Raw genomic sequence first — 26,856 nt, 5'->3', positions numbered from 1 at the left:
CAAAGTCCATTAGAGATCTTAGAGATTAAATTCCAATCATCCTTCAAAAACAATACAATCATTAAGGATATTAAAAAATATCAGAAAAACACCGTTTTAGAATTTACAGTAGTTTAAGTAGAGTAATTCTGGAGACTCATGTAATTTGTGGCTTGACTGAAGTTACAAAAATCAACCCTTTTTATGAAGACATCGATCATTATAATTCAATCTAATTGAAGATGTAGTTACATGTTTGCAATTTTAAACATTTATGAAGAGCACTATTAGCTTAAGATAAGTATAGGAAATTTAGAAAATTCAGATTAAATAAGTTATTTAGCATAAACTCAAATATTATGCTAACATTTTTATACTGTGGTAAAATCAGAGAGAAATTATCAAAATGGGCACATTTTCAAAGATTCACCTTGATTATAAATATTTCTCTTATTTTACATTATGTAACAACGTTAACACTTTAAATTGTTTAAAAACATTGAATGAAGTGCACTCCATCTTAGTGTGTAACCCAGTAACCAAGACTGTCAGCTCACAGCTAAATCTTTCTTTTTCAGAGCTGCAATCTCAACAGGAAAATTTTCCTTAAAAGAACTAAAATATTTAAAGCATTAGCAGTTAAGTTGTTTCGTCTTCTGGAAATTCTTGAGTTCTCTTATTTTAAATTTATATAAGTGATTTTAAGTCTCTATAAACCAATTAACTTAAGGGCTCCTATAGCATTTGGAAACTTATAATCTGATTCACTGGCTTTCTCCTGTCTGGACCAGATATTCTAGAAGGTGCATGAGAACAGTTTACAGTCGACTAAAAGATGGACCATTGTGGGACTGAAATAGTCTATGTTGTTGCGGGGGGCAGATGTATTAACTGTTTTTGAATTGGCAGTCCCTGTGTTTAACAAAAACAGACATAGAAGGGATTCATTCCTTAGCTAAAAGACAGACTTAAGTCAGCTCAAGGAAAGACGGTATTTGCTTCTCTTCGCCAGATGAATCTCAGACAAATGAACGCACAACAAACCAAGACTGAAAGTGCCGCTGGAAAACTCTTGAGTTGAAATCAGGAGACTGCTGGCCAGAGTGAGGAAACCAGTGCAGGGTACGGTCACTAGGACAGCCTAGATGAAACAATGAAAACTCAGCGAGGATGCAACGCACATCATCCCACACTCAGAGCTCGCGCACTGCTGCAGGAACCCACCCACAATGCGGGAAGATTAAACAGGAGCAAGGGGGTTCATATTTTCCAGTTCAGGATCAGGGGTGTCTGCGAGTGCGGCTGGTCAAGACGGTCTCCGTAGAACCTCCGTTCTTTATGCCTAAAAGTAGAACAAAGACCACGAGAGCTGAAACATGAAACAAAACAGAGATAATAATGAACAAACAAGCAAAAAAATGAGTCTATCAACTTGCCAAGCAAGGAAACCCACGTCAGCAAAGAAATTCTCCAAGAGGAAGAAAATCAGGGATATTTAAGTGCTGAAAAAGGGGAGCTCATGGCTGTCGTGCTAATTAGGCATTGAGAACTGGCCCTCTGGATAGAACAGAGGGAGCCCATAGGTCTGTACGCAGTTGGTTAGATAAATTCCATGGATTATTGGTTAGGAAAGAGTTTGTAGTTAGTTCCTGTAAGGATCTGGGGTATGGGGTTAATCAAAGTTCATGGTTAACAGCTTCAACTGTTTAGAGCTAGTTGTGATGAGACACAACTCAGTTTGATAGCCCCTAGGCAAGTGCTGCTGTAAGCACAGGTTGCTCATATAGACGGCCTGAAAAGAAGGGGCTCTGAACTGTAGTGCTACACTCATCTGGATTATCAAGTGGCCCACAGAGGCTCTCCCAACCAGGAAGCTCTGCCACCCTTCAAGACTAGCCAAGAAGATGTCAAAGTAACTGGGAAACAATAGAGGGCGCTCTTGCTGGCATGTCCTCTCAAGCTGTCAACCAGGATCCGGGAAGAAGGAAGTAGTATTATTCCTGGCATCTGCGCTTGGATTTTGTTTGGTTCTTTGTTTCTGTGTTGTTGAGCATATAGCAGTTACCAGAAAAACATCTCTTTTTAATTAACAAAGTTATTTTTATTTGGATTAATCACAGTCCCAATAGGGGCATGCTTAGGGTTTGTTATTAATGAACCCAATAATAATCAAGCTTCTTAGAATTCTTTTACTATAGTCATTTGGGATGAAAGCATCAACATAAACTCAGTTGCTCTAAACAATACTTGATGCTAATAAATCTATTCCTGGGTGGCTTACATTCTAGCCAATCAAACATGTTGGGTTTCCAAGTCATAATAAACTATGAATAAGGACACCACTGAGAGAGGCTATTTCCTCTTCGCCTGTGTTAAGGTTGATATAGACAGCAAAACACTTTGGATATTCACTCATGTATTTAATGCAAGAATATATATTTTTAAAAGTTGAGAAAGGAACGCTGAAGAATTGTCAAGAGAATTTGGGTTTCTCAAAACTCAGAACTATAACTTTTAATTTGACTGTATGTAAATTTGACCTTAATAAACCTCACCCACAAAAAGAAATTTGGATTATTTCCCCTCACAAAGAGATAACTAAGGAATTGACTTAAAAATAACTTCCAATATCTGTGGATAAAATGTCTGAAATTTGCTTCCAAATATACCAAAGTTGTTACGGATGCTAACTAGACTTATGGTGACGATTGTGGTGCAATATATTCATATGTCGAATCATGTTGCACACCTAAAATTAATATAATGTTACATGTCAATTATAACTCAATAAAAAATAAATTAATTAAAAAATATCTACCAAGGTTGGCAAGTAGGGAAGGGGCGAAAATGAAGCGAGAATTGATAAATGTTGGAGCTGCGTGGTGGGTATTCATTATACCACTCTCTCTCATTCTTTATATGTTTGAAATTTTCCATAATAAAAAGTTGAACAAATAACTTATGAGTTTAGACAGGGCTTTAGCCCAGAGAATGCTGAACTCATGTTCCAGTGCCAGGCAAAAGCTCAAAATAGCAAACATCAGATAATAAATGTTTACCATGTACCACTTTCTGAGCTACGTGCAGAACGTGTGTCAGTTCACTCAGTCCCAGGAGCCCTGCAAAGCTGGCATTATTCTTCTCATTCCATAAAGAAGGAAACTGAGGCTAGGCAGATTACGGGACTTGCCTCAAGTCCCACTGCTTGGAAGTGGCAAAGCCAGGATTCCAGTCTAGGTTGGTCTGACTCCAAAGGTTAGTTTTTGTTTTGATTTGGTTTTGTTTGGGGTTTTGGTTTTGTGTGTGTGTGTTTACAATGCTTTAATATTAAGAACTATTTCTCACATGGTTGTTATTCAGCTTCGAAAACATTGACCGAGGGAGGACACTCAGAATTTTCTCCCTGTGCAAGATGTCCTATGTGCACATGTTTTGGCATGCTCTAAAGATCCCATGTTAGCCCCTGTTCGAGCAGGTTGGTCAGGAAATGACGTTGCTGTCTTGAGTTGTCTCTCACCTCCTTGGGAAGCCTGTCCTGATCACACAGCCCCAGCAGCTGATTCCTGTATCCTTTCAGACTTAGTCCAGTGCTGAGCCCTAAGCACGAGGTTGTGGGAGATGCCACTTGCTGTGCCTCCCTGAGCAACCCAGCCAGACTGCAGTTTGTTCTGTTCCATCGAAGATCACAGCTCAGAGACTCTCTTCTGTTTTTTATCCACCGGAACCTCCAAGAAAAGCCACTGACAAGATTAAGACAATATTAGAGAGGCAACTGAGATATAGAAGAGACATCACAGGAAGCAGGAAACCACTCTGTCTTGAGCCGCCTACTATGTGCTTTATGACCTATTTGGTAAGTAGCATATGTGATCTTGGCTTTTTCATTGGAACAACCCTAACACAAAGGGAATATTATTCCCACCTTGAAAAACTGGAGCTCCCAGTGTTTGAGTGTGCCTAGGAGGAATGACCCAGTGTCCATACTTTCCTGTGATTTTATTATTTTCTAGCAGGGTAGCCTTCCAGCTTCCCCTCTCTGACCCTCAGTTTCTTCACGTGCAAAATGGCGGTAATCCTGCTAACTAGAAAGACTGTAGCGAGGATAAAATTAAAATGCCTAGTGCTTAAATAGACACGAGTACATATCCTCACTTGGGTGAGGGTTTACTGCCCCAGAAATGGTGGCACAAGGGTCATTTCCCAGGGGCCTTCACAGCAGCCACACTTTTCCAACTGGTGATACCGTCAGATGACACTGAGGTTCTCAGCCATGCCATGCTGTGCCTCATCCTCCCAGGCTCCACACCTCCCTTCCAACCAACTCTCGATTCACCCCCACCCTCATCATGACCCTTGGAAGAACTACATGCAGGAGGCAGGTGTCCCATTCTGTCCTTGCCTTGACCAAGGGGAGTGGCCCCCAGAATGTTGTAGGTCACCCCCGACTCAGGAACAGAGTTCTAATTCTACCTTTACAGTTTCCTGGAGTTGTCACCTGGCTAGGCCAAGCACCCTTGTCCACATGCCCTGGTAGCTCCCATTCTTCTCCTATGTAGTCTGGATCATCATTGAAATCAGATAATTAATCATATAATTAGTTACTAAAATCTACTCTGCTGACTATGAGGGCTAAGACCATGTTGTGTTAAACACTGGATTCCAGCATCTTGTAGAGGACCAGGCGCAAGGTAGGAAATTAATAATATTTGTTAAATGTTAGAAGAATAGGGGCCGGCCCAGTGGCACAGCAGTTAAGTTCACACGTTCCACTTCGGTGGCCTGGGGTTCGCTGGTTTGGATCCCAGGTGCGGACATGGCACTACTTGGCTCGCCATGCTGTGGTAGGCATCCCACATATAAAGTAGAGGAAGATGGGCGTGGATGTTAGCTCAGGGCCAGTCTTGCTCAGCAAAAACAAAGAGGAGGATTGGCAGCAGTCAGCTCAGGGCTAATGCTCAAAAAAAAAAAAAAAGATAAATGTTAGAAGGATGAAACATTTTAAATGTGTGGAGGTTTCCTCTCTACAATGCCAGATTCTTTATCCCCACCATTTTGATCCACTATTTTGACCACAGGCAAGTCTAACTACACAGCGTTGACTGCTGTTTGCTCTTTGCACTGTCAATGATGTGGCCAGTTAGTAAGCAAAGTAATGACAAGTTTATGGAACAATCAGATTAGTAATGTGATTTGCAACAAAATCCTGGAATCACTGATAAGAATTGCATGTGGCTTTATCACGCATTAGCCAAGAAATAATTGCATATTGTTTTTTTAAAACTCCACTTCGCGATGAATATTACCAATAGAAAAATACCTATACAAATTAAACTTAAATCTATACCCAGCAAAGTTGAGACTTACAAAATATGAGGAAGAGAACTAGATTTGATAAAGAAAACTCAAAGTTATGATTAATGAAATGATGTAAACAAAATACCTACAGATGAACCAAGTGTTTGTAGTAAAACATACTTGGAAAATATTTAGGGTGGCCAACTCGTCCCAGTTTGCTCAGGACATTCCTGGCTTTAGCTCTGAAAGTCCCACGTCCCGGGAGACCTCTCAGTCCCAGGCAAACCAGGATGGTTGGTCATCCTAAAAATAATTGACCCTGTTGAAAGCAATTTGACTCTAATGCTTACAGCTATGTCACCTTGGGTTCTTATCTCAGTTTTCTCATTTATAAATTGGGGCAATTAATAGTACCTATATTATAGGTTCTTGTGAGGATAAACTGAGATAATGCACAGGAAGCATCTGGTACATAGCAAATTCTCAAAACACTTAATAGTTATTAGTATTTGGTCAGAGTCATAAGCTAGTTAGTGGCCGAAGTGGAATTTCAGAATGAGAATTTTCTCTCCCCAAGGCTGCTATTTATTCCCCTCCTACACTATGCATGTTTATGCATATTGAATTTAGTAGCCAAGAACTTCTAAGGGTGATGGTTCATTCTGAGGTGCCCTGTGATTAGAAACAACACATGGCTACTAGATCATCTTTTGCACATGGGCAGATGGACCTGACCTCTAGGCCTTGAAAGGAACAAAGATATAAGGAAAGGCCCAACCACCAACAGGCCTCCATAATGCAGGAGCATTGGTTGTACCAGCAGCCAAAAACACTGGGCAAGGTTAAACTCAGACTCATCTGAATGCATAGCTAGCACCCAGCCTGACACATTCCGGGCTCTCAGTAACTGGCCGCCATTTTGAATGGGGAGTAGTGGCAGCTGGCCTGTCTCAGGCAGATTCCAGCTAGGATAAATGAGAGACACTGGTTTGAGAAAGGAATTCTTGTTAAAACAAATAAGCAGCCAATCAAGGTGTCAAGAGCTTTCAGGCACTATTGTGTCACCATTTGGGCTTGAATCGTAAAGCTGCCTCTCTATCTGGTGCCATGACTTCATTAATCCCTCCTATTTTGGTCATAGCTCTGCTATCCCTTCCTTTGGTTCCTGAGACAGAAGGTAGGTCTTAGGCCCGAACCCATTCTGGAGCCGAGGAAGAAGTTGTAGGGTTGCGAGTGGATCGAGCAGATGGAAATGGGTGTCAAGAAGGGTCTCCATCCCCCATGTGGTCCTTGACAATGTTACGCCCTCTGGTCCCACCCATCTCAGCTTCTTCCCGCCTCCATCTGCTCTGACTGGGCTGCCTTTCTTCTGTCAGTGGAGACACTGAATCAACATCTCTGAGAAATCTCCATCTTTCCCCACCGGATCTTGAAGTGCTCGGTGCATACCCACCACTAACGGGCAGGCAGGTCTCTGAGGCCGGCGGCTTTAGCACCAGTTCTGAGGCCAGACAGGAGTAGGGACCTGCTGCAGACTGAGGTAAATTGCAGAAGTTCACTGAGGCAATCAAGGTGGCCTCTAAAGGCAATTACAGGGCTAGGCCTTCCCAACGAGGGCTGCTGGACCAGACTCAACCAAGAAAGCCTGTCTCAACCTACCTGGAGACCTGCCAGGGCATCCAGAAGGTGTGCATTTAGCAAGCACATGCCACCCCTGTGGCTCTTCCCTGCCGGCACTCTCTCGTCTGCCTCTGGTGGAGAGCTGAGCTGAGTTTCAGCTATGAATGAGGAGGTCTCTAGAGGAGAGAGCGTTTGCAGAATGAACGACTTTGTGAACAATAATTCTAGGATATTATTAAGAAAATTAGAATGCATAGACTGAAAAGGGAAGGGAGTGTTTTAAAACTGGTAAATGAGATCTCGGGGCATTGTGTCTTCTGTGGTTTGTTCAAAAAACTTGGAGACACATCCGCACAGGCCCTTACTGGGTGGGCAGGTGGGTCTGGTAGATGATGCTCGTGTATAGGTGGTGAAAATACTCCGATAGGAAACGGTGGTGGCGGTGTAAAATGGCACAACTCTTAAAATCAGCTGACCGATTTAAAGAAAATCTTTACAAGTAAAGTAAACAGTAACAGTAAATAGTAAGACAAGTGGCGCTTGAACATTGCAAAATTGTGAAAGTGTCCATGAATGGGGGAGAAATGGGAAAGATTGTCTTTAGAAATTATCCTTTCCCTCTGTCCTGCCTAATGGGATTTGAGGTCTCCTAGATAAAGGCCAGATAAAGACTCCACTTGAGGAATGCCTTGGACTCTCTCCTCCCTCCCTCCCTCCGTCTCCTGCATTCTGAACCTCAGGGATCTGACAGGGTCCTGGAAAGTCAGGGTAAAGCTTCCCTACCACATCCTGTTGGAACATTCCATAGAAGCTACTGTTATTAGGTGTGTTCACTCTGCGGCTTTCCAAAATAAAGTAAAATAACACAGGCTTAATTTTGAAATGAACCCAGCCCTCCTCCTTCCTTCCCAATCTGACTTGAGCGTCTGCGTTTAATTAATTGGGCTTGTTGCTGATCGATCAGCCAATGTGCACAAACAATTAAGTGCATTACTCGGGTACACCCATACGGGCTCCTAACCTATTATGCTTGGCAAATTTGGCCAAACAAAATTAGAGATGCCGTTTCCAAATCTGGTTCTTCCATCTCTATTGCACTCACTCTTGGTGAAAAACGTGCAGGGCAGAGTTGATTTACACATTCAGCCTTTTATAATGTTCTGATGTTTTCGCCCTAGATGTCCTGGTTTTGAAAAACATGAAAACCTTCTTCCATTCAATTTGATTCAGTTCATTTCAGCACCTATACATGGCCCCTTTGAGAAGCTTCATGGGTTTCAAAGCCCCTTTCCCAGCATTCACTGTGCACTGAGCGCTCTGCAAGGTGTGCTACCGTCTTGTTTTAGCTTGGTCACTTCCTGACATTTATTGCCCAGGGAATAATTTTCAGCTCTATAGTCTTTTGAAATGAGTATATAGACATTTTTGAAATCAAGTCTGTTTTTGTTGTTAATGTCGTTTAATTCTATATACTCTGCTTGCCTTCCCAACAAATTCTTTGCAATTTCCTTGGAGTCTGTGAGAGTCTTCAAAAATAAAAGACTTTGGCTTCCCAGAGGTGATATCCGTCAGACCTGTGCCAAGGAGACTGGTCTTGCCCACATGTGTGGTGACTGGGTTGGGGTTTAGGGTGGAGCTGAGGCCTTGGAGAAGGAGCTGGTAATCTGGATCTCTGGCCTACAGCTCATGACATCAGGAAGTAGGAGAGTGATCTGTAGAGTTCCTTTCCTACAGCTGCAGCAGATGTCAGGCCAAAGATCTAAGTTTGTAGGAAGCAGATAAAAGGGAGCAAAGGGGAGGTGATTGCCCTCAGGGATAGAGGAAACTGCCATGTCTCCATCATCTTGGGGAAGGGAAGACCGGGGACAAAAGCTTTCATTTAAAGAAGGATTAATGCAAAATGTCTGTTCATATCCTCTGCCCATGTTTTGATGGGTTTTTTGGGGTTTTTTTCATTGAGTTGGATGAGTTCTTTATATATTTTGGAGATCAACCCCTTGTCTGATAAATGATTTGCAAATATTTTCTCCCATTTGGTGGGTCGTCTTTCCATTTTGTTCATGGTTTCCTTTGCTTTGCAGAAGCTCTTTCGTGTGATGTAGTTCCATTTGTTAACTTTTTCTTTTATTTGCCTTACTCTAGTAGACATGGTATTCGAAATGATGTGGCTAAGACCAATGTCAAAGAGTGTACTGCCTATATTTTCTTCTAGGAGTTTTAGGGTTTCAGGTCTTACATTCAAATCTAATCCATTTAGAGTTGATTTTTGTGTATGGTGCAAGATAATGGTCTACTTTCATTCTTATGCGTGTAGCTGTCCAGTTATCCAAAGAACTTGAAATCAATGATCCCAAGAGATTTATGCACCCCTATGCTCACTGCAGCGTTATTCACAATAGCCAAGATGTGGAAGCAACCCAAGTGCACATCTATAGATGAATGGATAAAGAAGATGTGGTATGGGGCCGGCCAGGTGGCACAGCGGTTAAGTGCACACATTCTGCTTGGGCTGCCCAGGGTTGGATCCTGGGTGCAGACATGGCACCGCTTGGCAAGCCATGCTATGGCAGGCATCCCACATATAAAGTAGAGGAAGATGGCCATGGATGTTAGCTTAGGGCCAGTCTTCCTCAGCAAAAAGAGGAGAATTGGCAGCAGATGTTAGCTCAGGGCTGATCTGCCTCAAAAAAAAGACTGTGAGCTTGTTTCTGGGAATTGTGTTTCAATCACACTTCTTTCCCTGGCAGGCGCTTGATCTGGAGACAGGTACATGGGCTGTTCTCAAGGTTCATTGAATAAAACAAAAGTTCGTTTGAGTTCCTGGGAGGATTAAATGGTCTGGCCTTTAGGAAGCATGCAGTTTAAGACCTAGGAACCCATGAAAGTAATGCCGTGTTAAACATCTTTAGATCCTTCGAACAAACAAGGGAGGCAAACACCTGAAATGATTCCCTTGCTCCTCGGTCAGCTCCTAATCAAGCCATGGCCAGGGGAAGCATGGGATCTGGAGATAAGGAGGGGGAGGCCCTGCCCTCCCAGAGCTTACCATTTAATGAAGGGGCGCCTCAAGGAGGAAAGATATGTAGACAGACATCTCCAAGAAAGGACAGAGGAATGTGGGAAGTTCCCCAGAGTAGTAGAAGCGAAGTTGCAAAGAGCCTGTAAGCCAAGTTAGAAGGGAGGAGAAGAACCATAAATGAAGATGGGGAGCTGCAAGAGAGAGACTCCTGAGAGTGGGAGAGAGTGGTGTAAATTAGCGCTTCTCCAAGTTGACCGTGCACCGGAGTCACCCAGGGGTCTTGTTCCAAAGCATGTTCTGACTCAGTCAGGAGAGGGTGGGGCCCGAGGTCCTGCATTTCTACAAGCTCCCGGGGGAGGATACACGGCTGGTCACGCTGGAAAGCAGGATTTAGGGTAAGGAGGGAGGAAGTCCAGGATGTTCTTGGAGGCCTTTGGCTAGAACTAAAAATGGTAAGAATGTGACATTAAAACCGTAACTGAATTCCAGAGGGACTTAAACATCAGCATAACTTGATAACATTGCTTGTTCTGGGCCTTTCCTACAAATCTAGCACTGTGGGGTGGTTTGTTTACGGTGACAACAACCAGGAAGATTTATTGAGCTACTGTTACTTACAGGCACTTTTCTAGGGGTTGGGGCTACAGCAGTGACCCACACAAACCAAAGTCCTTGCTCTGGTGGAGGTGACATTCTAGTGAGGTGTGAAAGACAATGAATATTGAAGATAATAAATAAGTAAACCATACAGTATTAGATGGTGATAAATGCCATGAAAAACAGAGCAAGGAAACGGGGATGGGGTGGCGAGGGTGCATTTCACTTTTAAGTAAGGTGATATGCATAAAGATACGGGGAGATAAAATGGTTAACTATGTGGGTGTGGGGGGAAGAGCATTGCAGGCAGAGGGAACCACCGGTGCGGGAGCCCTGAAGTTTTACAGAGAAGCTAAAGCCCAGAGAGGTGAGGTAAGTTTCCCAGGATGGAAACCCAGGCCCGACACGGGTTCAGATCTCAGCACTGTTCTGCTCCCTTTCTCGGTCTAGCAACATATGGTCTGTGGCTTCACGATGAGCCTCTGGCAGTAAAAATGGCTGTCACTCCTTTGCCAGGCACGGGTCACTCCCCCACTGTGCCTTCACTCTGCGGGAGGGTCGGGGAGGTGTGCACAGCCAGGCCAGGTGGAAAGGGCCCTGCTTCACCTGGGCCAGTCCTCACCCTCCGCTATCACCAGAAAGCCTCTCCATTGCTTCCTACCTGGGCTTCCTTACCATCCAGCTGTGTGACCACATGGAGTTTAGTTAACCACTCTGAACTTCAGTTTCCTCATCGACAGATGGAGATACCTCACAGAGCTGCTGGGAATATTAGATAAGAAAATGTATAAAATAGTAATGCCTACCGTTTATTAGCCATCTACCATGTTCCAGGCACTGCACTAAGTACTTTACAGATATTCTTAGTTAGTCCTTAAAGCAATTAGGTACTATTAGTGGTGTCCAATTTTTTTTTTTTTTGGAAGATTAGCCCTGAGCCAACTGCTGCCAATCCTCCTATTTTTGCTGAGGAAGACTGGCCCTGAGCTAACACCTGTGCCCATCTTCCTCTACTTTATATGCGGGACGCCTACCACGGCATGGCTTGCCACACGGTGCCATGTCCACACCCGGGATCTGAACCGGCGAACCCCAGGCCGCCCAAGCAGAATGTGTGCACTTAACCGCTGCACCGCCAGGCCGGACCCAGGTGTCCCATTTTGATGATGATGAAACCGAGGCTTAGAGAGAAGTGACTTGTCTAAGGTCAGTGGTTAAGAAGTAATGAAGCTCAGAGAGAAACTTGGGAAGGTCTAGCCCCATGGGCCATGTTCCTAACCACTTGCGCTGCCTCACTGGCTCTACGTGCTGCTGTTATGATCAAACAGCTAAGAAATGCATGCAACTTGAACCTTCTCTGCTGCTCATGCAGAATGATCTTTATCAGTTCTAGAAATAGATTTCTAGGACTACTTTTGGCCAATTTATACCTAAGGACTTCAGTGCTAAGAATGGTGGTAGAGAGAGAAGAGCTTATCTTCTAGTGGGAGAGAAACAGCTAATAAATATTTAAATTCATTAATTAAGATAAGCCTGGAGCATCTTCTTGTGCCAGAAATAAATTGCAGAATAAAGGAGAATGAGGAGACAAGAGCAACACAATACGTGACTCTGGATTCCCACAGAATTTGCCACAGAAGACATTTTGAAACAATTTGTAAAACCTGAATATTAGATAATGGTATTGGGTCAATGTTAAATTTCTTGAGTGTGCTAATGGTCTTGTGGTTATGAAAGAGAAGGTCCTTGTTCTTAGGAGTGTTTAGGGGTAAAATGCTGTGATGTGTTTAGGGGCAAAATGTTATGACGTCCGCAACTGACTCAAATGGTTCAGCCACCTCACCCCCCAAATTTTATACACCCATGTGGAAGATGAAGCACATTTGACAAGATGCTGACACTTAACTAATCTAGGAGAAGGGTTCATTCTACTATTCTTGCAATTTTCTATAGAGTTGAATTTGTCATAAGAAAAAGTTGAAAACACAAAAACAAATAACTGAATAGTGACAACTGCTGTGAGAATAGAATGGGATCATGGGATAGAGCTGAGCTTGCCAACACGATAGCGACTAGCTGTATGTATAGCTATTTGAATCTAATTTTAAGTTTATTAACATTAAAGAAACATTAAAATCCAGGTCTGCCGTCACGCCTGCCACATTTCAAGTGCTCGATAGTGGGCACCAGATTGAACAGCGCAGATACAGAGATTTCCATCACGGCAGAAAGTTCTATTGAATGGTGGCAGGAAGAAAAGAGGGGCAGAAGGGAAGCCCTCGCGAGGCGATGACGCCTGGCTGAGACCTGAATGATGACAAGAAGGCGGTCTTATGCATATCTGCGAGGCAGGGGAAAGCGTTGCCGGCAGAAGGAACTTCAGGAGCAAACATGCTGGAACTTCTGTTTTAGAGGAACAGAAAGACCAGTGTGGCTAGAAGAAGATGAACAAGAGAGAGGATGTTAAAGGAAGAAATTGTTCTGCTGGGCAGGGTGATACTTTGTGACTTACGAGGTTAGATTATAAAAGGGGATAAAACTTCTGCCTGGTTCCTGTTGACACTCACTCTTAGAACCCAGACAGCATGTGAAAGGAAGCCCCAAAGAGCAGCCCATGGAAAGACCTATGTGGAGAGGGCCAGAGGCCTCAGCCTATAGCTGTGCCGCTCCCAGGTGATGCAGGTGGCTTGGAAATGGATCCTTCAGCTTCAGTGGCTCACCCCAGCTGACCCTGCATGGAGCGGAAACTAGCCATTCCCACTGAACCCTGCCCAAATTGCAGAATCATGAACAAAATAAACGAATGCAGTTGTCTTAAGTTACAACACCTTGGAGTAGCTTGAATCCACAACAGCAGATAGTTGACACAGAGAGACGTGTGCAGGAGGTCACCCAGCTAGAAGTGGTGGAGAGGAGATTAAACCTAGCCCCTTGCTTTTCAGCTGCACTGAGAGTCGGCTATCCCATCTTTGCCACCTGCTAGCTGGGCAACGTCAGGCAAACTTGAATGCATAGGGGACACCCAGCTCAAGCTAGGACAATTAGTGCAGATGCTGCTGTTGGTGTGTTCAAACTCCTCAGCCTCCGCTTTGAAGTGTAAACATAATATCCTTTATCCATCTTGAAAATTTAATTTGTCACACCTGATTGAATTTGGGGGTTCCTTCTCCAGTAGGTCTCACACTTTATAGGAATCATTAGAGGAGCTTATTAAATTGCAGACCCAGCTCCTCTCTCAGTTTTCCCAACTCTGAGCTTTGGAGTCAAGGCCTAGAGTTTGCATTTTGTAAAATATTTTTTCAACTTTATTGAGATACAATTGAAGTACATGACACAACACATATTTAAAATGGTAGTTTGATCAGTTTTGACATATGTATACACCCGTGACTCCCTTTCCGTAATTAGGATTATAAACATTTCCTTAACCATCAAAGATTACCTTATGACCGTTACAGTCCATCCTTCCTTCCACTTCCTGGCTAGGCAACCACCGATGTATTTTTTGTCAGTATAGATTAGTGTACATTTTTCAAAAAAAAGAAAAAACTTTATATATTGAAGCTTACAGTGTGTACTCTTTTCTTGTCTGACTTGTTTCAGTATTATAATTTTGAGATTCATCCATATGGTTCATGTATCAACAGTTCATTCCATTCTATTGCTGATTACTGTTTCATTGTATAAATATGTCACAGTGTATCATCTACTGATGGACATTTGGGTCGGTTCCAATTTTTGGCTATTGGAAATAAAGCTGCCGTAACTTGGGTATGCTTAGATGTTGAATTGCTGCGATGTTTAATCACAGGTGATGTTTAATCTTTTTAAAAACTGCAAAACCATTTTTGCTAAGCGGTTTTACCATCTTACATCCCCAACAGCACTTAGGAGAGTGTTTCGGCTGCCCCACAGCTCCGCCAACTTGGCACTGCCAGCTTTAAACATTTTAGCCATCGGTGTGCTGAAGCCAGCTCGCACCAGCTTGTGGGAGTTCTGAGTTCAATGATATCTTGTCAGTAGCTTGAAATTGATCATGGTGAAGTGTTTACACCATAGAAATCAGGAAATGCTACTGATCCAACTTGCTCCACCTCTACCCCACCCAGAGCTGGTTGTTAAAAATTTACCTGCAAGCCATGCCACTGATTTTAGCCGCTCTGGTGGGTATGTCGAGTGGTAGCTCATTACCATTTAATTTGCATTTCCCTGATGGCTCATGACGTTGAGCACCTTCTCACTTCTTCTTTTGAGAAGTATCTGTTCAAATCTTTTGCCCATTTTCTCACAGGGTTGTCTATCTTCTTCTTATTGAGTTGTCAGAGTTCTTTTTATTCTGAATACAGATCTTTTTCCCGACATATATGTTGCACACATTTCCTCCCAATCTGTCACTTGTCCTTGTACTTTCTTAATGATGTCCTTCAAAGAGGAAAAGGTTCTCGTTTTAATTGAGGTCTAATTTATTGTTTTTTTCTTTTAGGATTTATGATTACTGTGTTCTAGCTAAGAAAACTTTGCCTACCCTAAGGAAGCAGAAATAATCTCCTATAGGTTTTAAGTTTTACATTTGGGTCTATAATGCATTTTGAGTCAATTTTTTATTGATGGTTTTGGTTAAGTGTCAATATTCACTTTTTTCCATGTTCACATGGACATCTAGCACCTTTGTTGAAAAGACTTTACTTTTCTCACAAAATTGCCTTGGCATCTGTGTCAAAACAATTGACCAAATACATGTGGGTCTATTTATGGACTCTCTAATCTGTTCCATTGATCTACATGCTTATATTTTCACTAATACTGAAACTATTTTGATTGCTGTAACTTTATAGTAAGTCTGGAAAGCAGGTAAGATAAGCTAGCCAACTCTTTTTCTCTTTTAAAATTGCTTTTGTTATCCTACACCCTTTGTATTTCCACGTAAATATTAGGATCAGTTTGTCAATTTTCACTAAAAATCTTCTGGAATTTTTACTGGGATGGCATTGAATCTATAGTTCAGTTTAGGGAAAAGTAGCATGTGAATAATATTGAGTCTTGCAAACCATAAAGGTGACATTTTTCCATTTATTTAAGCCTTTCTTAATTTCTCTCAGCAATACCTTGTAGTTTCAAATGTAGAGGTCCTGGATGTCTTATGTTAGATTTCTTCCTAGGTATTTAATATTTTTTTGATGCTACCATGCATGGGATTGTTTCCTTAATTTCATCGATTGTTTGATGTTAGACATGATGCAATTAGTTTTTGTATATTAACCTTGTATTCTGCAACACTGCTAAATTCATTTATTATCAGTTTTCATGCTTGTTCTTAAGACTTCCTTGGATTTTCTCCGTAAAGTGTCACAGCACCTGGGAGCAGGGATAGAGTTGTTTCTTCCTTTCTGAGTTTTATGCCTTTCCTTTCTTTTTCTTGCCTTATTGCAGAAGCTAGAATACTGCTGAACAGGAGTGGTGAAAGCAAGCATCCTTGTCTCGTTCTGCATCTCGGGGGAAAATAATTCAGTCTTTCATCATGAAGTATGATGTTAGCTATAGATTTTTTATAGATGCCCTTTAGCAGTTTGAGAAAGTTTCCTTTGATTTCTAGTTTGCTATGCATTTTTATTTTGAATGAGTGGAATTTTTTTTCAAATACTTTTCTTGCATCTATTGAAATAATCGGACAGTTTTTCTCCTTCATTCTGTTACTTTGTTGAATTACATTTACATATTGATTTCAAATATTAAACCAAGCTTTCATTCTGGGGATAAACTCTACTTGGTTATGATGTATTATCATTTTAACATATTGTTGGATTCGATGTATTACTTCGTCAAGGATTTTTGTGTCTATATTTATGAGGAGTATCTGTAACTTTTCTACAGTGTCTGTATCAGATTTCGGTATGAAGGATATACTGGGCTCACAAAACAGCTGGGCAGCGATTCGTCCTTCTCTATTTTTTGAAAATATTTGTGTAATATGAGTGTTATTTCTTCCTTGAATGTTCAATGGAATTCACCAGTGAAACCATATGGTCCTGAATTCTTCTTCTTGGGAAAGTTTTTGATAACTAATTTTTTCAATAGGTATAGGGCATTTTAGATTTTTCGTTTCTTCTGTCAATTTTGATAAATTCTATTTTTCAAGACATTTATCTATTCTATCTAATTTATTGAATTTTTTAGCATAGAGGTGTTGATAGTATTTTCTTATTATCCTTCTAATGTGGTGATACTCCCTTCTTCATCTCTGATATTGGTGAGGATAGTCTTTTTTTTCTTGGATTAGTCTAGTTAGAGGTTTGCCAATTTTGTTGATTATGTTTAGAAAACCAAATATGGGCTCTGCTAATTTTCTGTGTTGTCTCTCTGTTTCATATTTCACCAGCATCTGGTCTTATCATTATTATTTCCTGCTTTATATTATTTGATTTACTTTGCTCTTTTTTCCTATTTCCTTAAGATGCAACCTTAGGTCATTGACTTTAGACATTTCTTCTTTTCTAATATAAGCATTTAAAGCTACAACTTTCCCTATGAACACTGCTTAACTGCAACCCATGAATTCTGATATGTCATATTTTTGTTGTCTTTTAATTAAAAGTATTGTCTCATCTCCTTTGTAATTTAGTCTTTGGTCCATGAATTACTTAGTGATGTGTCATTTAATTTCCAGATATTTGGGGTTTTTGCAGATATCTTATTACTATTGGTTTCTAATTTAATTCCATTGTGGTCAGAAAATACTCTTTGCATGATTTTTTTTGTTTGTTTTAAATTTATTGAGACCTGTTTTATGGCCCAGGATGAGGTCTTTCTAGACAAATGTACCATGGGTACATCCCTAGCTGGATGATTACTTAATCTCTCTGGTCTCAGTTTCCTCATCTATAAAGGGGGGTGATGGCAATAGTATTTACCTCAAAGGGCTGGTATGAGGATTAAAACAGGTAACATGAAAAGTACCAAGCACAGTGGCTGGCATATAATGCACATTCAATAAATGTTAACTCTATGATCAGTACTATTCTTACTCAAAAGGTCAAAATCCTACTAGAGGAAAACAAGCTTGGTTCTATTCTGGGCTCCGCCAGGGTGTCCTTAGGGCTCCCCAGTAAAATAGCTCCTCTGTTAAAATAGCTCCAGAGTCTTCCCACTGCCTTCTGAGCAAATGCAGAATATCCTCGTCTGTGGTCCTTGGGGCCCTGTGCACCCCTGCCCCTACTGACCTCACTGACCGCCTCTCCTCCACGCCCCCTCAGGCTCACCCTCACCAGCCACCCTGATCTTCAACAGTCCTTCAACACTGCAAGAGGAACCTTTCCTGCTCTGGGCCTTTGCATATGCTTCTGTCTCCATCTGGAAACTTCTCACTCTCACATTCTTACCTTGCTAACTCCTGCTCCCCCTTCACACCTGTCTTAGTCCATTTGGGCTGTTATAGATTGGATGGCTCACGAACAACTGAAATTTATTTCTCATAGTTCTGGAGGTTGGAAGGCCAGGACCAAGATGCTGGCTGATTGGCTGTCTAGAGTGGGCCCACTTCCTGTCACAAAGAGGGCCATCTTCATATTGCATCCTCACATGGTGGAAGGGGCAAGGAAACTCTCTAGGGTTTCTTTTACAAAGGTACTAATCCCTAATCACCTCCAGAGGCCCCATTTCCAACCACCATCACATTGGGCGTTAGGTTTCAACATATGAATATTGAGGGAGAAACAAACATTTCATCTATGACACCACCTCAGCTCGAATGCGGCCTTCTCTAACAGCACAATCAGTATTCAGTCCATTTGCCATTCTCTTTTCTAACACCACGGTTTTTCCTTCAAAGCATTTAGCACAGTCTGTATGTGTACACTCTCCCCCGCTAGACCATGTGCACCAGGAGGGCGGGACTTCACCTGCCATCCAGAGTCTGGCACTGTGCCTGGAAAGGAGAGTAGTCAGTCAGTAAACACCTGAAGAGTGAATGACTGTTCTAAATGCCGGGAAAGGGACCCAGACAAGTCATTTTACTCATTTGTGCTTTATTTTCCTCATGTGTAAAATGGGTGCCATCATCCCTCCCTCAGTGTTTTGGAGAAAAATTTTTTGCATATGCTCAGTATAAGTTTTAAAAGACATCCAGAGAGGGGCTGGCCCCATGGCCAAGTGGTTAAGTTCACACACTCCGCTTCGGCGGCCCAGGGTCTCACCGGTTTGGATCCTGGGCACGAACATGGCACCACTCATCAGGCCATGCTGTGGCGGTGTCCCACACAGCACAACCAGAGGCACTCACAACTAAAACATACATCTATGTCCTGGGGGGCTTTGGGGAGAAGAAGAAGAAGAAAACAAAAAAAAAGACTGGCAACAGATGTTAGCTCAGATGCCAATCTTTAAAAAAAAAAAAAAAGACATTCAGAGAAATACTCAAACAAGAAAGCCACCGTATAGTGTACAAATGTCCACTGTCACGTTATAGAAGTGAAAACTTTTAGAAGCAGTGTAAAACATCACGCACAGAGAGCTGATTAACCAACAATCACAGCACATCCACACAACACAGGACCATGCAGCTGCTTAAAAACGTGCAGCTCCTTGTGACAGAAAGCTATGTCAGAGAGAAATGAAGCTGAAGAAGAGCGTACCTAGTAAGCACTCACTTTAAAAATGCACATTTTCTAAAACAGGAAATTTTTGGCCGTGTTTATTTCTCGGGGATGAGACTGGAAACGAGGAGAGATGTACTTCTCACTTTAAGCTGGTTTGGAATTTTTACTATGGGCGTGGATTACTTTTGTAAATAATTAATTCATTAATGATGCTCAGCTGGTGGTGAGCAGTCAGTCGGTGAGCAGGAGCAGAGCAGGGCTCCTCCCCTCAGTCTAGACGCCCAGTGCTGAGCTCCACATCATTCGACAGCACCGCACAGGCCCAGCGCTGAGGGCCAACATGTCGCTCAGCAGGCTTCCCCATCCTGGCCCATTCCCCATGCCTTCCCCAGACCACTGCAGCCGCTTCGAAAAACAAAACAGACAAAAGCAGCCCTTTCTGGGTGGTGAGGGCAGGTGGGCGGCAGCAGCGGCTGGCAGCCAGGAGCCTGATTTCCTACCTCGGCTCCGATGCCCTTCTGGGAGGGTTCTCCAGACAGCCCTGGCTGCAGCTGGTGCCACGGGTGCCGGGCCTAAGGAGTCAGCAATAAATCATTAGCAGATCGGCCCACAGATCATTTGCCCTTTTGGGGCGCTGCCTGGCACTTCCCAAGAGGAAGAGATTTATCAGCGTTTGGCTGGCTGCCCTGCGCTCACGCAATCGCAGGCTCCCAGCAGGTCGAGCCCGGTGGTTCCTCCTCCTCAGACACAGGGCTGTGCCAGACGAGGCCCAAGAAAACCAAAAGAAGGTCACGGGCTCAGGAGACACGGTAAGAAACACTCGGCATAGTCCCTGCCAATAAGACCAGGGGTTCCTGGGTATCCCGGGAGGGGGGCAGGTGAGAAGAGTAAGACAACCCTGACTCTGACCGCATGAACTCTGGACAGCCCTCAGGCCCAGGCTCACGCCCTCTGCTCAGCAGAGAGCAGGCCCTGCCCCTCATTTTCCCTGTAACCAAAGGTTGGCCTCACTTTGATCTCTGTTCTTCCCTCTCGCTGTTCACACTGGGACGGCGCCTTCGAGAAGCTATCCCAGGGCAATTTTCCACCTTTGAAGTCCCCGGAAAGCCCTGCCAAGAGCTGTTCTGGTTTGAGGAGGCTGCTGGGGCAGGCAGCCGGTGCCGTTGCCTCAGAGGGTGCCAGAACTGGAACATCAAGACATCAAAAGCGAAGGTGGCAGTGGAGCGATGAGTAAGCTCAGCTGCAGACTTTGCCCTGGCTCAGAGGCCTTCTCCCGGCCTCCCAGCCGGCGGTGGAGCCGGAGCAGGGAGCTCAGCTCAGACAGCCTGGAGACCTGCCTGGGAGGAAGCCTGTGGATGCTTCCAGGGCATTGCCCTGTGTCCCCGCACCTTGCGAAGGGTGCTGATCACTCGGAGAGCCCCCAGGTGCATAGCCTTTGGCAACTCCCCTCCTCTCTCTTGTCCCCAGTTTCTTGATCTGTCAAATGAGAAGGTGGGATCGACCCCGAGATGATCAATGGCAGCCCACGGGCCACCTCAGGCCCGCAGACTTGTTTTGTTTTGTCCACATGGGTGTAAAGAAAAAAGAAAAGTTGTAAATTATTTCCAACTTTTAAAAATTAGGAGATTTGATGCTAATTTCTACATTTTTGGATTCTTTGCAAAGAACGGAAAACGTGGCAGTGCAGGGCGTGCTATCCAAGATGGCGAACATTGGGCACGAGATGAATAGTAGCGGGGGAGCTGCTGCCCTTGCAAGAAATTTAAGTTCCAATTGACAGCCCCACCCCAGCCTGGGGTTTTTATGCCAAGGAACCATTTGAGTCTGGGGCCCCTAGACTAGATAGTTTCATTTTATCTCAAGAGATGTGTTGCAGGAGCCCTTACCGTGTACCACAGACTGCCCTAGAAAGACAAAGGTGAAACAGGTAGACGTGGCGTGGCCGCTTCCCTCCTAACAGTCACAGATGAAAAGCACGCAGAGGTTTCTCGAAGTGCGTTTTATGGACGCCTGCTAACAGAGTCACGTGAGGATGCTGGTTAAGATGCAGAAATGCCTGCGTCCAGACCCAAATCTGCTAAATCAGACTGTCTGGGGGTGGAATCCGGAAATCTGCATTTTTAGCAAACTCCCCAGGGGGACCTCTTCACCACATTAAAGGCTTTGAAGCATCGGTGGGAAAGATGCTCCATGGCGGTTTGCAGCTGTGAGACCTCGAATCCAACGCACTCGCTGGGGCCTCGAGGAAGGGAAGCATTTATGGGCTGCCCCCATCTTCCAGGGAGTGTGGTAAGCCCTTTCCATCCATCATTGCATTTCATCCGCACAATACCACCAAGAGTTGGGTACTATTATTACCACCATTTAACAGGTGGGAAAACTGAAGCGCAAGGAGATGGAGAAATGTGTGTTCAATCACGCAGCTCGGGGCGGAGCTGGAATTCACACCTGGGACTGACTCCAAAGTTATTGCGTAAGAACACAGCTGCTAATATCTTCCCTTTCCAGCTGAGACCAAGAAGGAAATTGTAATTGAAAGCAAACCAGGAGAGGGGAGCCACGTTTGCACTGACGTGTAATAGATAAATCTGTGCAACTGAAGTTCAGGACCAAGTGCCTAGAATACACTGGCATCCAGAACCACCTCCACTAAGCCTGGCTTCCGTAGCATGCCAGGGACTCACGGCTCTGGGGATTACTGCTCAGTGGCATGTGACATGAAGTTTTGGCAAAATAATTTGTAATATGATCATAGTAGCTGAGCCCTCTCGCTGGCCTGTGGGTGGCTTTGAGCGACTTCTGTCCAGATTCACAGAGGTTGGACCACTTGTCCAGAGAATCTGAAATCAGAAACTGAGATCCATCAGCTTTTGCCACCAAACTCAAGGGTTTTGTTACTGCTGCTGCTGTTTCTTTCTTTGGTTGTTGGCCGGGGCTGGGGTGGGGGTCGGGGATTGGTGCACGTCGGGTGGTAGGGTTGTAATGAATTCGCTTGCCACTGGCCCTTTCTCTGCCTTTATTCTAGGTCTGCACCATGTGGACCACAAAAGCTGTTGCCCCTTAAAAAAGCCTCTTGATTCCAATAAGGTAAACAAACAACAAATAGACAAACAAAGGTAGAGTCTTCGAAAGCTGAGCCAGCAGCCAATCTACTGAGCATATCATCATTTGGGGGGACAGCGAGGAGAGGAGCAGAGAACAGCTTTCACAGCTCGTTCACAGCAACAGCCACGCAGGATGACTCTGACAGTCGTGGAGTAACCAAGGCCTGGAATGGATTCAGTTTTGTTATTCTCAAAACTGTGTTTCTTTGCGTGAGTTGCTTCACCCAAATCTCTGAGCCTCAGTTTCCCTATCTGGAAATCTTGTCAGATAGTCTTTAAGACGATTCTAGTTCAAACATTCTGTGAGTCCTGTGCCTGGTAGACACTAAGTGGAAAGAAGGGAGGGAGGCAAGGAGGAAGAAATCAATCCATCTCTGCAGATCTGCCTTTCATAGAGGCAAGGCTGAGTGTATTTTCCATCATTTGCATTTCTACCTCCAAGGACACTGCCTCTCTCTAATGAGTATATGCTCTGAATTAAATTGTTGATCATTTTAATAAGCCCTGCCTCACCCTCCCACTGAAATGCCACTTTTTAGCCTGTGTTGTCACCAAAGAAAATAAGTCAATTAGAGGACCTTAACAAGACTGCTTCTGAAAAGAACATGGAAACTGTCAGTTGCAGTCAGTTAGACCTGTAGGCTGCGTGGGTGGATTTCCAGATAGGAAAAGAATGGGAAAAGCCAGCAGGCTCCTCATCTCTGAGAAGAAAGCCTTTGACAGTGACACCCAAGATGTGTCACAGCATCTAGCTGTCTCTCTGGGGAAGTTGGGGTGTTCAGCCCTGGCCTAACCTGTAAGATTCTTTCCCCACCAAAAGGAGCAAAATCCGAATGCCTTGCTCCTTGCCACTGGATAGGAGAGCCAGAAGTCACAGCAAAATCATGGCACTACAAGGCCGTGAAATAACTGGAGATACTGTTCTTGAGAAAGTGAGTGATGGGCATCCTGCAGAGTGTTTTGGAAGAAGCGACCTCTTCTATGAATACAGCACATCATGCCTGAGTGATTGTGGGTAGACCCCGGGGAATTTCTTCACACAGTATGTCAGTTGGGGGCCTACCAAGCTCTTCAGATGAAGCTAAAATTACCTTGTACGCTGCAATCCCACAGCTGATGAAAATCTAGTTCTAGCCCAGATTTCTACTCACCCCCACAATTTGCATCCCCCACAAGTGTGTATGCTGATATCCTACTCCTCCGTATCTTAGGAGGTGACCGTATTTGGGAATAGGGACTTACAAAGGTAAGTGGGCCATCCTGGAATAGAGGGGACGACTACTCCAATCTGATAATCCAATATGACCGATGTTCTTACTAAAACAGGAGTCTGGAGACAGACACACACACGGAGGATGCCACGTGGGGAGGCAGAGATTGGAGTGATGCTTCTATAAGTCCAGGAATGTCAAAGATGGCCAGCAAACCACCAGAAGAACCTCACAAAGAACCGATGCCGCTGACACCTTGACCTCAGACTTCCAGCCTGCAGAGCTGTGAGACGACGCCTTTTGTTGCCTAAGCCACTCAGTTGTGGAGCTTTGTTATGGCACCCCTCACAATCTTCTCCACCCCACCCCACCCCTACAGAGGAGACAACGGGGTTAAGGGAGCTTTGCTTCTCCAGGACCCCTGCCCCCGGGCGCTCTCCCCCTGCACCCTCTCGGCTCCCAAAGTGCCCTGGAAGAGCAAATTCTTCTCCACATTCGTTACAGAGCAGCTTCTCACAGCCTCTGAGGACTTGGCACCTGATGCCACCTAGCTCCTTGGGAAAGTCTCCTTCTTCCCAAACTCTTTTAAACATATTTCTCCAGGCAAAGCTATTCTCTCCCTAATTGGCACAAATTATTAAGAAAATCAATTCTTTTCCATCTCGTTAAAACAAGGAAAATATTGACCATATTAGTCTTCTATTGCTGCATAACAAATTAGCACAAATTTAGCAGCCTAAAACAGCACAGACGTGTGTTTTAGCTAAGTCCTCTGCTGAGGGTCTCGCAAAGCTGCAGTTAAAGGGTTGGCTGGGCTGTGTTCTCATTTGCAGGCTTGCTGGGGAAGAATCTGCTTCCAAACTCACTTGGGTTGTTGGCAGGATTTATTTCCTTATGATTGGAAGGCTGAGGGCCTCAGCCTCTTGCTGGCTGTTGGCTGTTGGCTGAGAGCTGCCCTCAGCTCCTAGAGGGCCCCTGTGGTTCCTGGCCACGTGGGCTTTCCCACATGGCTGTTTAGCTCATCAAACCAGCAAGGAGCACCTCTAGAGCGAGTCAGCTAGCAAGATGGAATCTTACATAGTGTGGTGGGATCACAGGAGTGATGCTCCATCACTTTTGTCATTCTATTGGTTAGAAAGAAGCCACAGGTCCTGCCCACACTCAAGCAGAGGAGATTACGCAAAGATGTAGGGGAGGAAGGGATCACAGCAAGGCACCTTCAGGTCTGTCTGCACACGACAATGTACGAGACATCATTGGTTATTCCCCAGCAGCTATCCCAGCCCTGAACTCCAGGGGTGAGTCTGATCAGTCCAAAGACAACCCTTTGCCATGACTGGTTTGGGAGAGAGCATGTGACCCAACTCTGGCTACAACGATGTGAGAAGTCTACTGAGCAATTTCTGCAGAAAATTTCCTTACTCCTAAAATGGAACTAGGGAGGGTGATGGTCTCTCTTTAATTCCTCAGGATGCTTTGGCGTTTAGTTGAAACCTTCAATCTGCAGCAACCATCTTGATGCCAGCCTGAGGGTGAAGCTAGCTCTAAGGATGGAAAGATGGAAGGTGAAAAGAACATAGATCTCTGATGTCATCATTTGGCTGCTGAATGCACCATCTCCAAAGCCCACTCTGTATCTGTTAAACCTTGAGTTAGGTTTGCTGTTACTTGCAGCCAAATGCATCTTAATACAATAGGACTCTCCCAGGGCAAAACAGCATGGGACCCATAGCAACATTTGAATGGAAAATCCTCAGTTCCATCAGTGAGATATAGATTAACCTGGCTACGTTTTTATGGGATATTTTGTGGGCAGGAACTGGACAATAATGTCAGTACTCTACGGTACTTTATAGCTCCTGCATATAATCAGGTCAGGCCAACTGTTTGCAGGCAGAATGCACTCTTCTGTGCCTTCCGAGCTGATCATTCTCCATTAATCTAGAGGCAGGATAGTCAGCGTAACTGCACTGGAAATTTATTATATTGAGTGAGACATGAAGATAAGTGTCACTGGCCCAGAAATAATTCATTCATTCATAAGAGGAAAGGAGAGAAACTAAGGCTTATGAATGCTTACAAAGTACCTACTATGTGCTGGGACCCTTGCATAGGCTTTCTGTTATTCCTGACCATACTACACAAAGGTTATTTTGCCTGTTTTGCTGATGAGGGACCTCAGGCTCAGAGGAGGACACACACGTCAGAGCGTGCTGCCACTCAGCATACATTCTCTGTCCTTTCAGAATGTGTTGCTCTGTTTTAGAACGTGATTGGCCCAGGATGGTTTACTCTGGTTGGCACTCCCCAGACCTGAAGTGGAGTGAGAATGTCCTACCCTAGCACCAGCAAGGAGAGCCTGAGCCTCTTATTGAGCATTTTAAGGCCATTGAAGTTCAGAGATCACATCCAGGTGCCTTATCCCGTTTGCTGTCATTAGCTCCATTTCACAGATGAGTTGATTGAGGCTCAGCAATGTTATGTCACTTGTTCAAAACCACTGAGCTCCTTGAAACAAAAAAAAAAGACAAACGAAAAAAAAAACCACTGAGTTCCTAGAGGCAGATTTTTCCGGGATGGATTCAAGCCCTGGTCTCTTATTCCAGCGCCCATCCCGCCACCAAGTAGCTCCTTTCTCCGCCCTGAAAGTTGGCAACAGAGCACCTCTGTCAAAGTCAGCCAGAGGCGGCAGTAAGGCTCATAGGCACAGGGCCACGTTCCCCCTGGAGTGGAGCAGACATATGTGCTAGACCAAGGAGTGCAGGTTCTCGAGAGGGTCCCAGAGAGCCAGTGGAAACTGCTAATTGCTTGTTGGTTCAGATAAATGTTATCTCTTTACACTGCTGTCAGGGCTTTCTGACGGCAGAAAATGCAAGCTATGTAGTGCAACCTGTTTGCCGTTTCGTCTTTGCATCAGCAAGCTGACAGCAAAGTATGTTACACAGGTATCATAAACCTATTCAGCTCATGTACCAGAAAGCACTTGCTCTGCTTCCTTCCTGTGCTAATTCAAAGTTAGTTATTTATTTCAATGTTTATTGAGGGTCCGGGTAGGCAAATTGCTGGGCTAGTTCTATGGTGAATTTCACACGGGTTCTCTGTGCGTACTTTTTTTTTTTGGTGTGGTTATTAATGCTTTCTTGTTATTTTGATGGGGGAGTCTTTCGATCCTTAGACATTTAATTATTTTTATAATTCATACATGCATATAGTAAAACATTCAAACAGTTTTACAGTGATGAGTGACTCTTCCTTTTGCCGCTGAGCCCCAGGCAGCCAGTTCCCCTCCCTAAAGGCGGGTATCGTGCTCAGTCCCAGGCTGTTTTGTGCAAACACAAAGCGGGTACTATCCGTGCTGTTCAGCTCTAGACTGTGTTGTCTTTGAATAACTATAAGATCATTTATTCAACCTGATCCCTATTAATGGACATTTAGATAGT

General features: G+C 44.0%; 2 long non-coding RNA genes across 2 annotated transcripts; both read left to right on the top strand.

The window, feature by feature from the left end:
• Positions 1-3,053: 3,053 nt before the first annotated feature.
• On the top strand, positions 3,054-17,124 carry LOC139075028 (uncharacterized). Its single transcript, XR_011525041.1, has 3 exons — positions 3,054-3,234; positions 3,557-3,832; positions 15,941-17,124. It is a non-coding gene; the product is annotated as an uncharacterized lncRNA (long non-coding RNA).
• Positions 17,125-19,402: 2,278 nt separating this feature from the next.
• LOC139075027 (uncharacterized) lies at positions 19,403-26,646 on the top strand. The gene is made up of 3 exons (XR_011525040.1): positions 19,403-19,910; positions 22,127-23,451; positions 23,532-26,646. It is a non-coding gene; the product is annotated as an uncharacterized lncRNA (long non-coding RNA).
• Positions 26,647-26,856: the final 210 nt, after the last annotated feature.

The sequence above is a fragment of the Equus przewalskii genome, chromosome 13, assembly GCF_037783145.1.
Source record: "Equus przewalskii isolate Varuska chromosome 13, EquPr2, whole genome shotgun sequence".
In the NCBI taxonomy this organism is placed as follows: domain Eukaryota; kingdom Metazoa; phylum Chordata; class Mammalia; order Perissodactyla; family Equidae; genus Equus; species Equus przewalskii.
Note: the sequence above shows the minus strand (reverse complement) of the source record. Positions and strands in the feature narration are given on the sequence as shown.